Source organism: Pipra filicauda, unplaced genomic scaffold (genome assembly GCF_003945595.2).
Source record: "Pipra filicauda isolate LSUMZ 115617 unplaced genomic scaffold, ASM394559v2 scaffold348_size1222971_pilon, whole genome shotgun sequence".
NCBI classification, from domain to species: Eukaryota; Metazoa; Chordata; class Aves; order Passeriformes; family Pipridae; genus Pipra; species Pipra filicauda.
In genome coordinates this window covers 792,147-812,983 of record NW_024104474.1, presented here as the reverse complement: position 1 = coordinate 812,983, position 20,837 = coordinate 792,147, and the positions used below count along the sequence as shown (strand labels likewise).

The following is a 20,837-nucleotide window of genomic DNA, read 5'->3' as shown; positions in this document are numbered from 1 at the left end:
AACACAGGCTGGGTTTATACCAGCAAGGAATCTCAGCCTCCCAAGCGCTTCAGCAAACCTAGATCAAACTTCTGGTCAAAACCTTAAAATTATTTCTTAAAATAATCCTGGGCCAGGCCCAGCTGAAATATCCTCATGAGTTTGCTCAAGTGGTACCACAGGAATGCATCAGATCCTTCCATAGAGCACAGCAGGCTGCACAGACCTGTCCTACAGCAAATAGCCACCAGCAGTGGAGTATGGAATACCTGTTCCAAACAGACTGGCTTTCAAATGAAACAACCACTGGTTGCATTCAAAATTGCACCAACTTTCCTTCAAGGACTTCTTACCACAAAAATAAAGGAATAAAATATCAACTGTCACTTCAGCTGTTAGGGTAAGGCAACTGCATTTGTCTCTCTTTTTCTTCCTCCTTACAAAAAATTAACTAAATACAAAAGCCACATCCCCTTCAACGATGTCCCCTGCTATTACAATGCAAAACATGAAAGTGTTACCCCAAGCATCAAAACTGGGTGTAACACAGGTGTAACGTAGGGCATGATTCCTATTCATGTTTCAGAGACCAAAACAGTCTTAGGAAAGAGTAACTAGTCGTACATACAATCATTCCCAACGTGCAGAGCGTTAGGATATAATTTACATTTATTAGGCTTTGTGGGGTGCAATAAGTCATTGTTTTCATTTGTAGAGCATTATTACGGGAGTGATTTAACAGAAGAAACTCTTCCTCGTGGCCTAGGGGAGTGAAAGGTTAATGGCATAATGAATTCCTATAAAACAAATAGTAGACTTTGGCCATCCTTCAGCCAGCGGGTGGTAAATTAGCAGGTAATAAAGTGTGTATGCAATCTGCATTCACAGGCCAATAAATAATATGCAGGGGCTAGTTTTACCTGCTGTAGTTGACAGTGCATTACTGGGACTATATAGCTCCATAGAATCTAGGAAAGGTACAGAGAGCAAAAGGCAGCTGATTTTGCAGTATCCTGACTTTTAGCACTGATATATGTCAGATATTACCAGAGAGGCATATCTAGAATATTATAGCAATGCTCATAAATTCCACATTGCGCTGTAATAAAGTACTGCTTCTACATGTGGCAAATACACATTCCTGTGGTCCCTTCAGCTCGTGACATTTACGCTGCCATCCTATTAACTGGTGGCATTTCATTCTGGTAATGGAATAGCTGAGGGAAAAAAAAAACCCTTAATATGCAGCACCACACTGAAGGCCAAAAAAACCCCCCATCCTAAAATAATATGCTAGCTCTCACTATGAAAGCTAAACATATTAGCAATATATTTCTATGAATGGGCATTAATTACCATTCGGGCAGCAAGATTTGTGTAATGTGTTGATGCTCTCCAGCTACAAGAAATACTGCTACATGGCAATGCAATTAAAGTATTATTAAAAGGGGAGGGGTTTTTTAGCTGTGATTGTGTTCTTTGTCTTAACCAGACTCAGCTTTCCCTTTTCTTTCCAGTGTTGGAGGAGAACAGATCCCCAGTTAATTCCTTGCTGTTGTTATTTATGGTTCTGTAGCACACAAGTCAAGATGCAAGACCTGTGTAAGGGGCACTGTAGTGAATCCCAAAGCTGAAAGTAAATTCAGCAGCTCTGTTAAAGTTTGGTTTTGTTCTATATTTCCTGGGGAAAGTATTATCTGACAGGTAGCCAGAGGTTTGGGATAATATTTGAAATCCTTTTGCCCTGAAGAAAAAAAAAAATAAGCCAAGTGTCTGAGGGTATTAGGATGTTGATCTCTTCAGCCTGAACAGATCATACAGTGACTTTTGAAAACCTCATTCCAAGCCCTGTGTAGCTGGTAATGCAATCAGCCCCAGAGGTTTGCCTGTACTGCAAAATGAAACTGCTACATTAAGCTGAGTGGCACCAACCAAACAAGACCCAAGGTCTCCTCGGGGCCCCAATATAGTTATTGTTTGCATTTGATATTTTTTCCCCCCCGAAAACTCCCTGTAGCATGAGGTCTGCACAGCAGGCAGGGTGGTGCTTTTTTAGCATTTAGAGGTGGCAGAGGGAGCCAAGGCTGCAGGGACAGTGCTGGGGACTGTCCCACACCAACTGCCAGAGTTCCTGGGGGCACTGCCTGCAACTGGGCATCCCAAACTGCTCCCCAGAGTTATCAGCAGAGACTGATACCAGGCATGAGTAACATGATGCTATAATGATTACAAAGTCCCCTCTTCAGCCTATATATTTATACTTAATTTTACTAATTTTAGTGACTGACTTTATTACTTTCAGGGCAAGTTACTTCTGTGTTATATAATTTTATAGATATCTGCTGAGAGAGGAAAAATTCATATTTAAGCTGTTAGCACTATCCCAAATGACATTCTCATTCGGGAGCTGATTAAAAGAAACAAAACACTAAACCAACCAGACCAAAAAACTGTATCAATCAGGCCCCAAGTATGTTATTTCTATCTTTCAAGAAAACTTTGTATGAATAAAACTTCCAAAAAAAAAAAATCAAAAATATTATGGTTATTCTATTTACTATGGTGCTTCAGTGAGGGTATGAAAAATTACATTTCCTGAAATGACAGAACAGCAAAAAAGCAATTAATGCCAATACAGTGATATTAATGTCATTGAATTGCTGCTTTGATGAGAATAACAACTGCCCTATCCAACAACTACAGACAGAGCAAGGAATTCCACAAGTCAGTCCATACCTCTTAGTTTGTCATTTCCATTGTTCCAGCCTCAGTTTAACATTAAGCTTATTCTTATAGCAGTTCAAAAAGCCAAAAAGGGTTTATCCAGAATATGAACTGCCTCTAAGATGATCATGCTTTTCTGTAAAGCAATATTTACCTGAGAAGGCTGGGAGGAACTGTTATCTTTGACTCCCTGGTCTTGTTGAATGGATGTCTCATTGCTTGCATACCCACCTGGGTGCAGACCCTGGAAATAACAGGGGTTTTTAATTTAAAGAGTATTTATTGCTTTTAAATACATGACATATGACTCAGTGTGGGAGTTCAAGGTTTTTACTGGGTGATAAAGGGGGCATTCAGGAGCCCTGCTGGGTCACAGGCATGGCAACCAGCTTCACAAAATGCTTCACTTCTGTTCTGCTTCAAAAACCACACCATTGTTGTGACCAGGGTAAGGAACAAACAGGCAATTATGGATTGCAATGCTAGTTTAATCTCAAACATTGCCTTTTCTACCAGCACCACGAACAAACTCAGGTGCACATATTTGCACCTATTTTCAAATGGTTAGAACAATCTACACCCTTGCAATTAGCTTGTAATTTTTAATACCTCCCCAAATATTAAGCAGACCACATCGTTTATGGTATCACACAGACCATAAGTCTGTTAGCCTGTGGTTACAATTCTCAGACCCTCCCGCATAACTGCATCTCGTCCAGGCTGAAATCATTTCGTCAAGAGCGAGATAACTATAAGACATTTTGAAACCAGAACTGACATCTCAAAATCTATCACTGAGCCTCTCGAACTCGAGCTGGGAGCCCAGGACAGGGAGCCATTTCCATGCTGCTGGCTGGAAAGCCTGCCCTCGGACACGTGCACTCCGTGCTTGGACAAGGCTCCCGAACGCCTCCCTTCCCTCAGCCCCATCTGCCGCGGTGGCACGGTGCCCGCTCGCCCGCGACGGTGCCAGCTTCTCAGTGCCAAGCAAAATGAGTTTAGATGGGCAGTTTGTGAGCTGTGCCACTTCTGCAGAAAGCCCCTCCTCTGTGAGGGCACTGGCACACGGGTGCCAAACGCCACCTTATACTTGGATGGCATCTGCTGCTACTCGCTCACGTGCCAAGAGCACAGCACCGAAATGGAGACGGTAACAAAGTCAGGAATCTACATTTATCTGTGCTCAAACACAAAGCCATCAGAACAACACAGGGCATCAAACTCCACGTTAAACTAGATCACGACCTCAGAAGGGGCTGGTAAGGAAAATTCACAACTGATGATGACATCAAGAAACAACAACAACAACAAAAAAACCAACAAAAAACACGAGGGCAAAAAGGTCCAAACCACAGTTTTGCACCTACCAAAAGGACTATAAAGCACCTAAACTGCATCGGCCTTGTTGTGTTCTCCAATATATTTACAGTGCAAGAATTAAAGATGTTCTGTTAAAAACACAACTCAAATGCAAAGGCACAAAGAAAATCAAACAAACAAAACCAACCAAAGTCTCACTAGGAATTCCTTAGCCTGTCTTCCATTTCCCTTCATAGATGTTTATGCTCTACTTATCCTCTTAATGGTCCAACATGTTAAACACTTGCCTATTCCAGACCTCATAAGCAGAAAAACATCACTTTCTTTCTAATGCAGAAGATTACAAATACTTAGAGCCTCTCTTCAAAAGACAATAAGGGTTCACTGATAGCTTTTTCCAGCAGCTTCCTCCTTGTCTGACCTCACTTACAAATAAGCTTCTCATATTCATTTCTTCCCCCTCAGAGGCTATAAATCCTAATGGATTATAATTAAATGTTATTTCTTTGTATTGTTTGTACATCAGGAAGAGGTTTCTGTTGCATTAGCAACTGTACACACACAGACACTGATGAACAGGCTCTCCCATAAAGAGTAAACAATCGTGTCTAGACAAAGGTGTCCCAGGTGCTGCTTGTCAGCTCGTTATTCCTCCCTCCTAAAATGAGGAACAAGACTAAACAGGAAAGATGTGTTGCCCCCAGCTTGCCACTTACTTCAGAGGTTGTGGGTCCAGGAAATTTTCATGTTTGTGTAAGAACAACACACAAAACTTTAATTATTACAACCCAGACCAGCTAATCTCTTTCTGATGCTTTGACTGCAATAATGGGTAAACTCTTTCTCCCTCTCTCCCCTTCTTGTCCACCTGTCACTGTTTTATGACTCAGACAATGATGGCCAGGCTGAGTCATGGCAAAGGCTCACCCCAACCCCTGTCTGCTCTAGCAATGGCCTGAGGGGGCTGTTTGAGTAAATACAGGTCAAGGTGCTTCCTACAGTGATTATATATCTAAAACTTTGTTAAGGAAACTTCTCTGACCATACAGGAGGCACTCTGGCAGTCCTACTCCCAGTACCAGAGACTTTCACTGCTGGGACCGAATGCCCTTCACAGTGGGCAGCTCCAGTGACCCAGCAGGTCCCCACTCGACTCCCCACACACCCCACTCACAGTCAAATAAGGTTTCCTTCAGCAGAGTCTCAGACACCCTAAAAAATTTAATCTTAGTGCAATTACGAGACAACAAAATAACAACCCGAGCTGGAGCCTCCAAGAAGGGACCTCACACAAGGGACCCCCCCGGGCTTTTATCCCCTCACAGTCCAAGCACAAGTCTCGCTCTTCCTCCTGAGCCCTCAGCTCCTGCCTTGTCTCTGGGTGTCCCTTACCTGGCTGGGCTACAGGTCCCCATGCCCTGTGTCATGCAGAGGGGCAGCAGTTCAAGGTATCTTGCCTTGGGCTTCCACCCAGAGCACCACCTGCAGCTCCCACTGCAGCTGCACCCCACGCTACCTGCACCCCATGAATTCCTCAACAACTTTCAGAGAGCTTCAGGTCTTATGCTTCTTTCTGTTGCTGTTGTAGTAGCTGTTAGGCTTTTCAGTCTAGTTTGTCTTTATGCAAGGTTTTCACAAGTAATTTCTCACAACTTTTTTTTTTTTTTTAAACAGAGGAAACACATTATTTTGTTAACACTTTATATTTCCAAAAGAAATCTTAATGAAATCTCTTCTTTTACTCTACATGTCTGTACTATATTTAGAGTGTTTGCACCTTGTCTGAACGAAGTGTTATCCTATTCATAGATCAGGCAGCCAGAACACACAGCTCCAGCCACAGCACATTACTCACCACTTTCTCACCTAGGCTGTCTATGAAACTCGCACCTCCAGGAAGAGGGATCCGTCTGATGATGTTACTGCCAGGGCACAGCAGGAGCACTCAGGCCGAGCTTAAATAGACTCCCTTGCAGGGGTGGATGGGGGTCCCAGGTGAGGGTCATTTGAGTGAATTAGTGCCTCTCCTGCTCTTCTTTTGGCTACGCTTTCTGCTGTGCTGATACAGAACTGCATGAGTCATACATTCAGGGGAAATGTTCCTATCACTTAGCGAGACTTCTCAGCTTCACTGTCCTTTGCAAGAATTGTCCCAGATGGGTTTTTTTGTGCTGCAAATTATTAAATAAACAGCTTTCACCTATCCAAGTATTTCGTCTGGCTTCCCATAAAGCTAGCTTTTTTCTTCACTCTGTAATTAGGCACATTTGTACCTCAACCTCAGGTACCTCATCCTGTCTACAAGACAGCTTTGATCAGGCCAAGTTTTAAACACCGTTTCCACAACCACATATCATTTTTGTCAACTGCTATTCAATTCAATGGGAATATAAAATAAGGTCTGACTGGTTTACCTGGAATTGAATCAAGCATATGATCTTGTAACTGCTGAAACCCCTATTGCAACTAGCACACATGTCAGTTCCTGGCAAACCAGCAATATTTAAGGAACACTTAAATATCAATATTACTTTTAAGCAAGGTGTGTAGCACTCCTACCGCTCTCAGACTTTAGCACATACTTAAATTTAAGGACAAGATGAAATATTTTCCTGATCCTGTAATATATATTAGAACTGCTTTTAATTGCAATAGTTGGTAAACATGTCTTTCACACTGTACTATCACATATGTTGCATTGCCAATAGCTGCTAGCATTTTTCTATTTCACTGTGCTGCCATTTCATCAGCACAGACTGTGCTGTTGTTTTTATTCTCCAAAACAGCCTGACTTTATGATTCTGTTCATTTCACACCTGGCAACACAGAAAATGCAGAGGTAATAGAGGGGAAATCCTTTAGCAATCAGTAAAATGACTGGAGCTGCAGTGGAGATGTGTGTTATTTTCTCAAGCACCAATAAAACGCATGTGAATTTTCAAGGGAGCTACAAGTCACTTTTTGCTCCTGTGACATGCCAGCAAATGCTCACGTTATCATTTAATAATATGGAAGATAGCACTCATCACAGCCCTCCCTCCCACAGCAAAATACCAGGGCAGCAGGTGTTGCAATACAAAGTACCTCAATGAGAAATACACGTAACAAACACACTGTTTATGCTAGAAATAGATTTTATGTAGATGTATAGAAATACAAAAGCTCACAAACACACACAGGTACATAAAGGCATGTTCTTCTATAGCTTATAGTAGTGAAAAAAACATGGAATATATTTTTACCTGAAACAGGATGGAAAGTTTAGGCTCTGAAAAACAAGTCCAGTAACGACTCTGTAGAATTCCACGTCTGTGGTTTCATGATGTTGTCTTGGTCGGTGTCTTGGAGCTTAGTCTTCTGTAGAGGTGACAGGTTTCTTCCTGAGACTGGGAAGACAAACTGCATGTTTTCCAATAGGTATCAATAGGAAAGAAACCACTAATAAAATTCTACATTTGAACAAAAAATTTCCATCGTCTTCATCTAAACAGTGGTTTATGTAGCCATTTTTATTCAGCACCAGTAAACAATCTACAGGAGGAACCACCTGTTGTTATCATGAATCCAGATCCAACCCATCTTCCTCACCTGTGGATGGCAGAGGTGAGGAACCAGAGCATGGGCTATGCCTGAGTTCCCCAGGATGATTTCCTGCAAGATATCCAGAAGAAATACCAGAAGAAAGACCTGAAACATGCAGAGAAGTCAGGTCTGGATGAATTGAGGAGCCCTCATCTTAAACAGCTACCTCAAGACATGTAAGAAGGAAAAAATTCCTCAAGACAAGAGGATGTGGAATAAAAGAGCACCATCACAACAGGGATTACATCCATGTCCCATGAAGGACAAAACAAAGGCAACCAAGACTTGGAAACTCTTCTTCAAAACTGTTTCACACACTCCTGACCTTATTTCAAATTCATTTTCTCTGAACTTCTTCCGAACAAATTTCTCTGCACGTTTCACTATAAAAATATACTTCAAAAAATGCCTGGTGATTCTACATAATTTGTAAGTGCTGTCATTTTACTAATGCCAGCTAACTTTGTCTCCCAACGTTTCATTTACTGCTCCAATCAATATTGAGACTGCAATGGAACAGGAGCTCTTCTAGTCAAATATATGCTGAGAAACTCTTTCACAGTACAGACAGTGTCCCCACAAGATATATAAGGAAGGGATTCAAATGTAAATTAATTGCTTAATAAAGCATAAAATAATGAACAAACAACTAAAGAAATTAAGCACTAAACTGAGTATATTTGCATGAATATTTAACATATTTTATTACATTTTAATAAAAATTATATTCATTTGATGACATTAAATACATGCATTCTTAAAAGCTTCAAAATGGTCACACAATCGACATATGAAAGACTCTAAAACTTTTGGGAGGAAAAACTTGCTATCTTAGCGATATTTTGTAAATTATCATTATCCCATTATTTCTAGTAAAAGCTTTTGCTTTAAAAACACCCTTCCAAAAATGTAATGTGCAGAGAAAAAAAGCATGCACTCTAATGACTTTATGCCTTGTTTTTTTTCAGTGAAGGGCAAACCTGCAGGGGCCTAAGGGAAGGCAGGCAACAAATGTCATCTTTCTTTTCATATAATTGTATGCCCATGTGCTTTATGTAATCAAAATAAATACTTCAATTTGTTACATATTTTGCTGGAGGAACAGAAGGCATATGGAAAAAAAAGCCCTAGAGGCAAATGATCTCACTCACCTGGAAAACAATGTGTGTGTTAATAGAGTAATTTGTTAATTAAAGATTCTAAGATGTCCACCAAAGCCGTTTATTTCTGAATTACCACTTCCTAGAGTTAAACAAGATCCCTGGTAAAATGTAATTAGAAACTCTATTTTTCCTCTGTCTCAGGCGTTCCTGAGTGCAATCAATTTGACAAGCATCCCAAGAGTTACCTCAGCAGCAGATGGTCTCCGCGCCAGCCCAACGAGCACAGCGCACCAAGAACAAAACAGATAAAACAATTTCATGCCTGTCACTAGAGCTCGAAGATACTAGTGCTGTGTTGAAATACCTTCAAGCTAAGCTCCTTACTGGTGCTGCAACACAAAACTGAGGAAGACAAAAAAAAAATACTCATTTATAAGACTCCAAACACAGTGAATTTTTTATTTTTTTTTTTTCAGGGATGCTTAAAACATAGGTAGTGGTGCTTCAGCTCACTGTAGCAAATGTGAGAACTTGGCCAATAAGACACCTGGGAACACTTTCTATTTCAACCACGTGGCAGCACGTTCTAAAACTTTCAGCTGGTTTTTCTTGTTCTTTAAAGAAAATAAAAAAGAATTACCGTGTTCTGTGTTGAGAACCCCAATAATTCCGGTTTTGTTTTTCAAAAAGGAACAAAGACAAATGACTACCTTGCCCTTACTGCAGTAACATGACACAAGGAGGTAAATAACCCACAGGTGTGTGTTATTCAGGAAAGCCCTAATTCCGAGGCTTTCCAGGGGGGCTTTTTAGGTTGCTATGGCAGGAAGAAGGAAGAATTGTTCTGGTTGGAACCACGGTGTTTGGCTCTAATTCCTGCTGCTGCTGTTGGCTGTGCTCCCAGGTTTAACCCCATAGGTGGTACTGGGCTCTCCATCCGTCCTGAGGCAGGAACCCAAAAGGATGAAAGAAAGTTGTGTGGAGGGATGGTATTGGAACTGGGGGTTGTTTTTAAAAATGCTCTTCCAGGTGCAAAATGTAGTAGGAAGACAGAGTTAATAGCTCAATAAGACAGTGGGGAACTGCATGGTACGGTTGCTTCTGTTCTTAACAGAGGAATTTGGCCAAAACTGTGGGCAGATCATATTTGAATTATAAGTAATCACAGCAGAGCTTCTTTCTGGCAAGTTGCTAAGAGACGTACTTAAGATTTCAAAAGCTCCATTGTCTGGTTCCCCAGGAAAACTAGGAAATTCTATAGCAAAGAAAACTCACTGTATATATTGTAATGAGTCTTAGGAATTTCTCAAACAAAAGCATCAATGCAGAGCTATTCTTATTTCTGGGCCCATCTTAGGTATAAGCACAGCTTATCACACCTTTACCCCCTCTTGTTACAGGTGCTGCTCTGTGGTTCTTCACTGAATTGTTTATAAGGAATTGTTCCTTTAATTAAGCTTATAAATTTACAGTTATAAAATTTAACAACTGATATTAAGAACAAGATGTTCTCTTTGCATTAATACGTGCCTTGCCATATATAAAGTTTATAAAAACATAGCTGTCTTGAGTGATTAAACCACACAAGTACTCATTTCTAGACATAAAAAAACCTAAATCTGCCATTTTAAATTTTTGAAACACATGCATGTTATGCATCAGTCAGAGAATGTACTATCAGTGTGGATACTCCTAAATACTAATCCACTGCAAAGTCATTTTGCTGTAGTAAGCATTTAAAAGCAGAGAAATTAAAGCTGATGTGAAAATAACTCAGCAGGAAGATTAGTACACTAAACCCAGCATGGAAGACATGATAGTCCATGAAGACATATGGTAAATAATGGTATTCTATATGCCAGATAATCAGTATTTCTGGAAAAAAGTTGCAGAAGGCCCAGCACTGCAGTAGTAAAATGCTTAACTCAGGAAATTGGTAGTTTGTGTCCCGGCTGTTACTGACAGAGAGGTTTTATCCTTCTGTGTTGGCCACTGTGTCTTCAAAGCTCGGTGATTCTGAAAGTCCCCCTCTCTTTCTGGAGTTACATTTACTTTTGGCATTTGGCCTGATTTCAGCCATTTAATATTGGCTCACTTTGCAGCTCTGAGAAGTGGAATGGTTTCTTCTGCCTATGTTTCCTGGATACTTCGTCATACCTTTCTTGACTTTAAATAAAAAAAAAAACAAACCAGTACTCTATAAACACAACCAACCCTTGTTTTTCTACTCCAACAGTCAGATATGGAAGTGAGCCAAGAGTCCCTCACACCCACCAGCTTCTGTACATCAAAAGTGATGAAATTATTTTCCCTCTTTTCCTGCATCTTACCTCAGTGGCCTCTCTAATGACCATTTTGCTTCAGGCTGTGTCTGAACACCAACCCTTCACCTCTCCATCTCACCACCTCTTTCAGCCTGGATAATTTTTCTTAAGCCCGTTCTGGCCAGAGAGAATATATTTAGTGCATAACTAGCGACACATCAAAATAAGCCGCCGAAGGTTTCCAAGTTTCTTTCCACAATGCAGCCCAACATGCAAGGAGAAAATACTTCATTTTAATCCTTTTAATTATAGAATCATTGAGGTTGGAAAAAAGCTCTAAGATCATTGAGTCCCAACTATGTTCAGCACTGCACCACGTCCCCAAGTGCCACATCCACAGGCTGTTTTCGTGCACTTCCAAGGGGAGGATCAGTGGGGAGAGTGAAAACCTGGAGAGGCTGTCCCACATTTACACAGATATTCTGGCACTTTGCTAGGAGAGGGACAAAGGGGAAACTGCTCTGGGAAACAGAGGGGAGACAGAGCTAATGGATTTTCCAGTAACCTGCACATTTCCTTGATAAGGACCTGTGGGAACCACTGCTCCAGAGGTCTGGAGAGAATCCCATTGCACGTTGCCTGCTCAGCAATCTCTCTCTTAGATATTTGTGCTGCAGAGCAGTATTTGCAAGTTCAGGAAAAAGTCTAAGTGTATTAGTTTGGCACTAAAATGAAAAGGCTGAATACAATTACCTCTTCTAGGAAACTAATATATGTGCAAACTAAAATAAAAACCAGGAATACATTACTGGGCTAAGATAAATCTGTTAATTCCAGTTTCTTTGCCTGCGTTGTTCATCAATGGGAAATGTGAATAACATTGCACGTGTATTCTTTTATTTCTACACAGAAATATTTTTAAAGAGAAATCTGACTGAAAACCATGGAGCTACTCCTCAGACTTAATCTGGGAACAGTACTTTGGAATATATTGTAAGGCTACAAACAAACTGTGTTCTTATGGCTGCTGGCAGAGCAGTCAGTAGATCAATGCCTGGCAAATCAATAAGATAATCTAAAGGGACCACGAGAAAAACTTGAAACTTGAGATGCTGAACCAAAGTGAGAACAGCTCTGCCACTGTAACTGAAATGTGTCTTAAATTACCTGGAGGAACAAAAGGGTTTTGAAAACCTTTGACCCGTTCCGTTTGATAGAATACAACTTAACTGTAAAATAATCAATAAAACTAATAATTCCCTTAACATCTACGAGTGAAAAGGTTTCACTTGATGTGGTGAATAAAATATGTAGCATAATTGCAGTTTGTTAAAAACAAATCAACTCTTGATGAAATCTACAGAGATTAGAAAATATCACTCGCCAAAAAGGAACTTACACTATTACAAGCAAAGCATAAATAAAAATGGGATCTACCCAAACAGTGCATCCAGAGAAAACTGGATTAAGTTATTGGTAAATACATAAAAAAGTAAAAATTCTCACATTTTATGCCCGGCCATGCACCTTTAGATACAGCCACCTGTCATTCCTCTGCTTCAAAATTTCACAACTGATTTTTTCTACCAGTGGCAAAAGGCGAAGGAAAATGCAAACAGAGTTGCCTAAAACCTTCCTTAATTTGGAAAATAATCTGGGATTTGAACGCCACTCACCAAATCTGGATTTTAATTTTTTTTGTGAGGTTGCAGGACAGGGTTTGGTGGAAATGCTGACTTATCTCTGCTCCAAGCATGAGACTCGGCTGTCCCTTGGAATCCCACTTCTGTTTGGGCTGATTTTTAGCAGTGTGCCTTGACTGAAATCACGAGGATCTGATGGTCTTCCATGCAGGTCAGACATGGCTCTGTCCACCTGAGTCCTCAAAACCTATAAGGATGGGTGTTCTAACACGTCCCTGGGTAACTTCTCCCACTACCACATGAATTAAAAAAAAAAACACCTTCTCCCAGCCCAGAAAAACCCTCACAAACTCCACAAATCCCAAACCCAAAAACCCAAACAAACCCCCCCCACATCTATATGCAGAGCTTCAAGCTTCAACAGAAGTATTCATTATACATCAATATATTTTTATAACTAAAATTAAAATTAATAGCAAATGTGCTAAATAAAATACATATTTAAAATGACATAACATTTCAAAAAGGGATTTAATCTCCCCTCATGCATGTTTAATTAAGGCTTTAAATTATACCATCCTGCACTGTTGAGAAATGGGTTTTTTACATTATTGAGCAATGGTTTCACATCATGCCAAAGGTAAAAGCAAGATCAGAGCGGTGGGGCTTTTCTCATTGGTTCTGGAATGTTTGTGTTCACTGATTGATATCCATCATATGATACTTGGTTATAAGAAATATATAGATATAGATATGGTATATTTACCAGTGTTTCTAATACATTCCCAAATCCACTAGAACTATTTTATCAATGACAAACCTTAACAGTTTATACTGACCCAGTATTAGCTACAGTACATTACAATTCACACCATCATATAGTTCATGACCTGGCTTTTCAACCAACAAAGGGGTTTTTCTCTAATTCTTAATAACAAGACTCTCCATTCAAATGATGTAGAAGAAGGTGGGACATAAGCACAACGGCCTGAAATCAGTCATCCTAGTTAGTTGGCTTATTCTTCCTAATTGGAAAATGAAATATTACACTACTTTGGATGCTATTATACTAGGAAACAAGTCAGGCATATACGTGCAATTTGCTCTATAGTATTTCATATATATATTCTTCTGAGGCAGTTGTGCTGATTTTAGCTGAAAGTTTTTGTAATTTTTTTTTCAATGATGACTCTTCAATTGAAAGCGATGTGAAAATGTGGATCTAAATACAAACCCATACACATATTTTATCTGATTTAACATTCCATTATCATCACATAAGTCAAACAGTAGGTAAAGCCCAGATATAGGTCACCAGATATCTAGAGAGGTCAGTAATTTGACATATAAACTATAAGACATTTACTGCAGATGCCCATCACTGGATGTATTGACAGTGAGCAGCACTAAAATTCAAAAGCAGCTTTGGTGATTTCATGAGAGGATTTTTAAAGTAAAGTGCTGCTTAGACAGAACAGAATTATCACACTGTAACCCCAAATATCTCGGGGGACACACAAGAAATGTTGCACAAAATGTTCTTTACTCATATATAAAGTGTACTTACCTGAACAGGCTCGGTACAGAGCTTTGTTATACTGCAGCCATGCCCAGCTCTTTGGCACTGGGTGAATGCACTGCCTGGGTGTTATTTCAGCTGGGAGTTTTTCATCTTTATTCTGCAGCTGGTATTGTCTCTGTACTATGAATTTCACGATGTGAAGCTGAATTTAAGTGGAGTCATTTAAACGAAGTTGTGCTCCTGGCTACATATTCTTTTAAGGGATGGGATTTCGCCTCATATGCTGCTATGATCAGTGGTTGCTCTCCTGGTGGTTTCTCCATGGCATTGCAGGCATAAAAGAATTGCACACTACTGTAAGTGGAGGGGGGGGAGAATAAAAAATAAACCTCAAAAGTTCAAACAGCAACAAAAACATGAACAGCACACTACTGTAGAAATAAACCTCTGTAGCACATGAAACCTGAACACAGCATCAGCAAGGCTGTAGAAACAACAAGAAGGGAGGAGAGAAATGAGACTATCCACTTCATTCATAGACCAAATGCCATTTTATGGCAAGGGAAAGTGGCCACCTAATCTGCCTCTTTTTGTCAGTACCCATTGATTAGTTAGAGATCATGCACTCGTAATGTTGGTTTTATTAAGATGCCACATCCTCTATTTCCAGAGCTCACAATTTCAACTGTGAACATCTGAATAACAGGCAATGTGAGTAAATAACAGGGTTAGGATCTACCCTCCAGTAAGAAACATTTCCAGCTAGTGGCTTCTCTATTTGTAATTGAAAACCATTGATTTAAGCATTCGAAATGAAAACGTTTGCTTACAGTGTAGTCTCTTTGCAGATCAGAGTTATATTCACAACAGCTGTGATTATGATCACTCTTCTAAACCCTCAAAAAACAATTAAGGTTGCTGCAAGGGAAAGCATTCACAGCGACAGAGCAGAACTGATGAAGAGTAGAAGGCAATGGGCATGAAAAGCCTGTTCAGATCTCATCAGTTCTGTAGCACACACAGGCTGACAAGGAGCTGTATCTATCCTGTAGAGCAGGTTGTAGCAGAAAAGATAACAATGCCAATCCCCTCTGAGCTACACATTTACACACAGCTGGAAATATACTTGCCTTTTCCCTCCAGGTTTTTTTTCCTCAGGGTTTTATAACTTTTCTGGAGAAAGCTCATTTCCGAATATCTGCCTTTTAAATGTTGTCTGTCAAAGTGACGTCAAAAGATATTTAGTTAGACTCAAATACACTGCTTTCTGTTTATAAGCTTCCTTGTTTCTAGCATTCCTATGGCAACATACTCCATACTGTCACACAACACCCACCTGGGACAGAAAGATAAAGGGAAATTATATATCACACAACGGAGTGTACTTTCACATTCTTTCAATGTGTCCTGATAGAAAAGTATTTACAGTTTGGGTTGTTATTTTTCAGTCTGGAAGAAATCTGTACACAGCAGTGACCTGTCACATACACACAGAAAATCACTGGTCATCACACTCACTGTAACAAGAAAGACTTCTTTGAAAATGTGCAATTAATTCAATGACTTTCTTATTTTGTGCTATATCAGAGAACAATTTGAGGGGAAAAAAAATTGTGTGACGTATCAAAACTGAGCACCTGATTATTTATAAGATCCAGCTGTTTATAAAACCCAAAATATTGCCTGTTCATGAGCAAAATCTAACACAGTATCTCTGAAAAATCTGTTGTAAGCCTGTCCTTTCCTACACAGCACCTACAAAAACACCCACTGAAAATGAGCTATAGGTTACTAACTTCAAGCAACCATAAGCTTAACCATAAATAAATCAAGATTCAAGCCTATTTATTTCATTATATGCCAGTGAAAGAATCCACTCTGTTTATGAATTCTGCCAGTCTAGTAACAGTAAGGCAGTTCCTCTTGGTTGCTTTGTTTTTTTTTTTTCTCATTGTCTTGCTAATTAGTATTTGGGACAAATGGATAAATTGTCATATTTTGTAATCTCAACAAGCAAAAGCCCAGACGTAAATTAAGAACTGGATTTTTTACATGTCTGATTTCTCATTAAAATGTAGATACCTATCACATGTACCCAGGGATCTGCTGTTGTTTGATTTCACTGTTTCTTCCAGGCCGTTTTCCCACAACTGTTTTTCCTGGTCCTTGTAGAAAAAAAATTGACCTTACTGCAAGACATGGTGAGATATCCATATACAGAAAAGAGAGTTATTTATGGGTACTGAGAGTGGAACAGGCTCTTACTTTAAGGAACTGTAAAAAATGGTCTTTAAAGTCTTCAGAATACCTATTAGATCAAAATCAAGCACTTCCTATAATAAGTGCACAGCCAAAATGATGGCTGAATCATTTACACACTAACTGAAACACTAGAGAAATATATGGTCCTGGATTATTCCTCAAGTCCTGGGAAATGAGGAGCACTTTCTCACGTGCATCATTTCCCCTGAACGCACTTTATTACTCAGAGTGAGAGGAAACGAGGACCCAGGTTCTGAAAAATTGATTTAAAGCTGGATTAGTGGCACTGCTGAACGCTGTCGCTCCAAACCTCTGCAACGTTTATGGACCCTGGCCAGCGTTTATGGTCTCATTACAATCTGGGATCAAATGGAGCTGCTGCAGAATGCCTCCCTCTTCCTTCAATTCATGGGGCGTTCTCTGCATTTCTTTCAGAAATTATTTCAGTTTGCGTGAAAAAATACGCTAAGGATTTACGGAGTAATTTTTTTTTCCTAAAATAATTTCTGAAATTAAAAGAGTGAATTTGGTAGCATTAAAAACATTGTACCTTTCTCTCTTCCTAGCTGACAACTTCATGAAACTTAGAATAAAACATATTTCATCTGTTGATGAACTGTATTAGAAGATAAGTGTATCCACTACATCAGAAGGCAACTGCAATTGTCCCAGTCTTCTAAATGAAGCAGAGAAAAAGTCACATGTCACATTTGTGACTAAGATAAAAATCACATCCATGACCCTTCCTTTTTGTCTTCAAGTACATTCTGCTCCTCATAAAATAATAAACACTTCAGGATCCTGCATGTGTTCTAGTGTGAATATCCAGGGCTGTCTGACAGTAACAGAAATTCCTTCCCAACCCTAAAACATACACAGAATGCCACAGACAGCAAGCCCCAGATGTATGCCAATGGTGAGCAGGAAAGGTTTCCTTTCTCTTCCTCTGCATTTTGCAATGCAAAACAAATCCCCAGAAAGAAAGGTGTGTTTTTAATCTTCCTTTTTGACAGCTCAGGTACCAACCGAGAGCTTTAAAACACATTAATCTGACAAGAAGCATCACAAGACACAGAATTGAGAGGAAACTAGAATTGTGTTTAAACTCTCAAAGAAGCAAAGGTTCTTTTTTTTTTTTCTCCTCAAAAAATACCTATTGGGATAAATAGTCATTTTCTTATTGTATAACAGAGCAAGTATATTAAAATTTCTGGATGACATGAAAGAAAAAATGTATTATTGAATGTAAAATTAATTCCCTTTGACAAATAACAAGAGAAAGCCAGCTCTCAAAATTTTCTCTGCCTGCAAAAGGAGGATGAATGTGCAAATCATGGCACAGACTTCAAAAGAAAAACAATATAGCCTGCAATTCTAAAATTACCAAATTCAGTTACTCTAAGATGGTATGGTGAACACACTCACTTGGTATGGTGAGATTTTCTAGGAAAATAATTGGATGAGATCCTATTTGTGGTTGTTTGCACACAAATATGTTATGCTTGGTACAATAAAACTACAAGGAAGTGAATGAGTCCATGAAGCTGATGATCCACGTGGTGGGTTTTTGGAAAGAGAAAATTCAAAATTATTCTCGTACAGGCCTAAAAAGCACACCCAGAACCATTTAATGGCTCCAGAAGGTCCCATAAGACTCAAAATGCTGTCAAATGTAGGCCCAGTTGAATATCCTGAATTCAAAATCCAGACCTTGGCTTGAGATTTCTGAGTTAAACTTCATAGAACCAAAAACTTACTGACAGAGACTAGTTCAGGCTAGAAAAACATACTCAGAGCAGCTCAACCAGACACAGATGATGTAACTGAGAATACACAGAGTTCAAGCCAAACCATTACCAACTTATTACTGCTTAAATAGAGCACTGACTGGGTAAATGTGGTTGTTGTATCGAGTCTGCCATTATTACCCGTTCCCAAGCAGGAAATAAATTCCATCTTATATTTGATTTTAAAACACATTAAAATAAGCTCCTTAAATGAGCTAACAGAGGGTACAGACAATTATCTGCATATAGTGAAGGTTGAGTCTGTAAGGTCCTGTGTCTCCCCCTCACTATTTTTCCCACCTCTGCAATGCTTCACTAACATCTCCAGTCCCTGTTTTTCCTCAGTGGCAGATCCTGTCCTCTGCTCCCAAATCCCAGAAGCCACTCTGCATCCTGTCACTGAGTATTCCCAGATTCTTCTCCACCTAACGCCCAAGCTCAGATGACTACCACCACAAAACTGAATTTTGCCTCCCTATGAATTGAGGCCAAGATAATAACATTAAAATTCTACTTTACTGCTTACCTGCACCAGGGCCGGTCCTAAAGGCTATTGAGAATTCCTGATAATGTGAGTACTTGGCACTATGGCTTTAGGATAAAATATAGACCTATTTTGCACATTATTTAAATTACCTTACATTTTTTATTTCCACTGTTATTAAACTGTAATGAATTTATTTGTTTATGGAAGTGTGCGCTGCATGTCTAGTACTGTTCTGTAATAGCTGGATTTAAAGCCAGACTCTGATTTCTATCCTAGACATCATTAAACAATTTATTTTCTGTGATAGGGGAATGTGCTCTTGGGCAAGAGCTCTCCATTAATATGAATTATTAACAATATGTATATACATGCATTATGGATTTCAAAGATGAAAAGAAAGCTCGCCAGTTATTCTATGGAGCTTTCTCCTTCTGCAAGGCCAGTGAATTTCAAACAGCTGTCTGCTGAACAGTCACAGACAGGGAATCCCTCATGACCACTAGGATTCTGCTCTCCCATTGCTAGAATTATATAAAATGCTTGAGAAAAAAAAACCAAAAAATCTCTGGTTGGCAATATCTGCTTATCCCTCCACTCCTTCCCATTGCAAGGTAACGTCGTAAAGCAGCTGACAGCTCCCCAAATACCAATGCTCCCCGGAGAGGGGTCTCAGCACTGTCATCAAAATGCGCGTAGTTTCACTTAAAAATATCTTACAAAGAAAGATATTTCTGTAACTGCAGCATCTGAGACAAACTGTGGCACATTTAGCTGCTCCTGCTGACGCATCTGCTCGCGATGGATGTGTTGAATCGCATCCATCAGCCGAGAGGAGCTTCACAGCCCTGCATGATAATGATAAACAACCGGGAGAAGAGGCTTTGATGCTGTCCATCACACTGCCACACCACAGCAGAGAGGGGCCAAAACATTGAAATCTCAAACCAAACCTCTCAGACACGCAGCTGCAGTGGTCTCCACTCATGTTTCTCTGCAACTCTGCTCCGTGAAAAACACTCTAATAGGTGTTTGCACCTTCTGCCTTTCCAGGTAATTAGTCCCTGAGCTATTGCAGGATTTTCAGACATCCTGCTGCTCATGCTGTTGCCCCACAGCACTGGGTCAGGAAACCCCATTGCTTGCTGTCCTGGGGTTAAAAAAAAAGCAGCACCCTGCAAAGAGAACTGGAAAAAAGGAGGTAGGGGGGTTCTAGAGTTAATTATCACTAATCTCCACAGGCTTAAATAGAGTTTATTAAAACTGTCTTTAAAGCCCTTGCAGCAGTGCCCCCCTTCCACCTGGCCTCATATCTCTGCGTTGCTGGCCAGCTCAATGAATATTGCCAGGCTCAGTCCCCCCACCCCCTTTCTTCTCCCTCCAAAAGTACCTGCGTGTTTTCCCCTAAAACCACTTTCTCCTCTTGTTCAAGACATTCTTCAGAGTAGCAATTACTGCTCCCCTTGTGCATTCTGTCCCACATCCTATACAGCACTGCTTCCCCTAACAGCCTGCTGTCCAGAATTCAGCTCCCCGTGACCCAGGACTCATTTGCACCAATGCTGTCTATCTAAGGATATTTTATATTGCATGTAAAATATTATTATTATTATTATTATTATTATTATTATTGCTCTTACTCTTCATTATCAGTTTCTTACCTTTGAGCATTCCCTCGTGATAGCTTTGTGATTGACATTCTGCATCTCATCCCAACGCTTAGCTTCTCTTTAATCTGCTTTTTACAACTTTAATAGCATTTTGCCTTTTTTATTAGCCAATAACACATTTATGACCCGCACCATTTTGTGGAAACTAAACCACGAAATACCCTGTTATCCTAGATTAGGCTTCCTCTTATGGCTCCAAGCCAGACCTAGTCCCACCACAGGAACAGAGTCCTGACTGACCTCTGCTACGGGTGGGAAACTGGAGGAAACCCAGCTGGAGACCTGAGTCTTTCTGGTAACTAACCCCAAAGCTGGGGGCAGCTGCTGGGCATGAGGAGCAATGCACCTGCACCCCACAAGCCATATGAGCTTCCAGACACTGCTGCTGCCCCAGAGGCCTTGTACCCACCCATGCAGACCCTGCACAGCAAAAGGAACGTGCTCCACCCTGTTCTACCAAACTGCCTGGTCAAATGGGAATGCAATGATCACCTTCC

The 20,837-nt window shown here is 40.1% G+C and overlaps 1 long non-coding RNA gene across 2 annotated transcripts in view; it reads right to left on the bottom strand.

The window, feature by feature from the left end:
* The window catches only part of LOC113995174, a 62,691-nt gene extending 48,091 nt beyond the window's left edge, over positions 1-14,600 (bottom strand). The window contains exons 1-3 of one of the 2 annotated variants that reach the window (XR_005564681.1): positions 14,183-14,600; positions 7,266-7,409; positions 2,858-2,947 (exon numbers count right to left, since the gene is read on the bottom strand). This is a non-coding gene — a long non-coding RNA (uncharacterized LOC113995174). The remainder of the gene's footprint in view (positions 1-2,857; positions 2,948-7,265; positions 7,410-14,182) is intronic. The other variant, XR_005564682.1, reaches the window with a different exon arrangement.
* Positions 14,601-20,837: the final 6,237 nt, after the last annotated feature.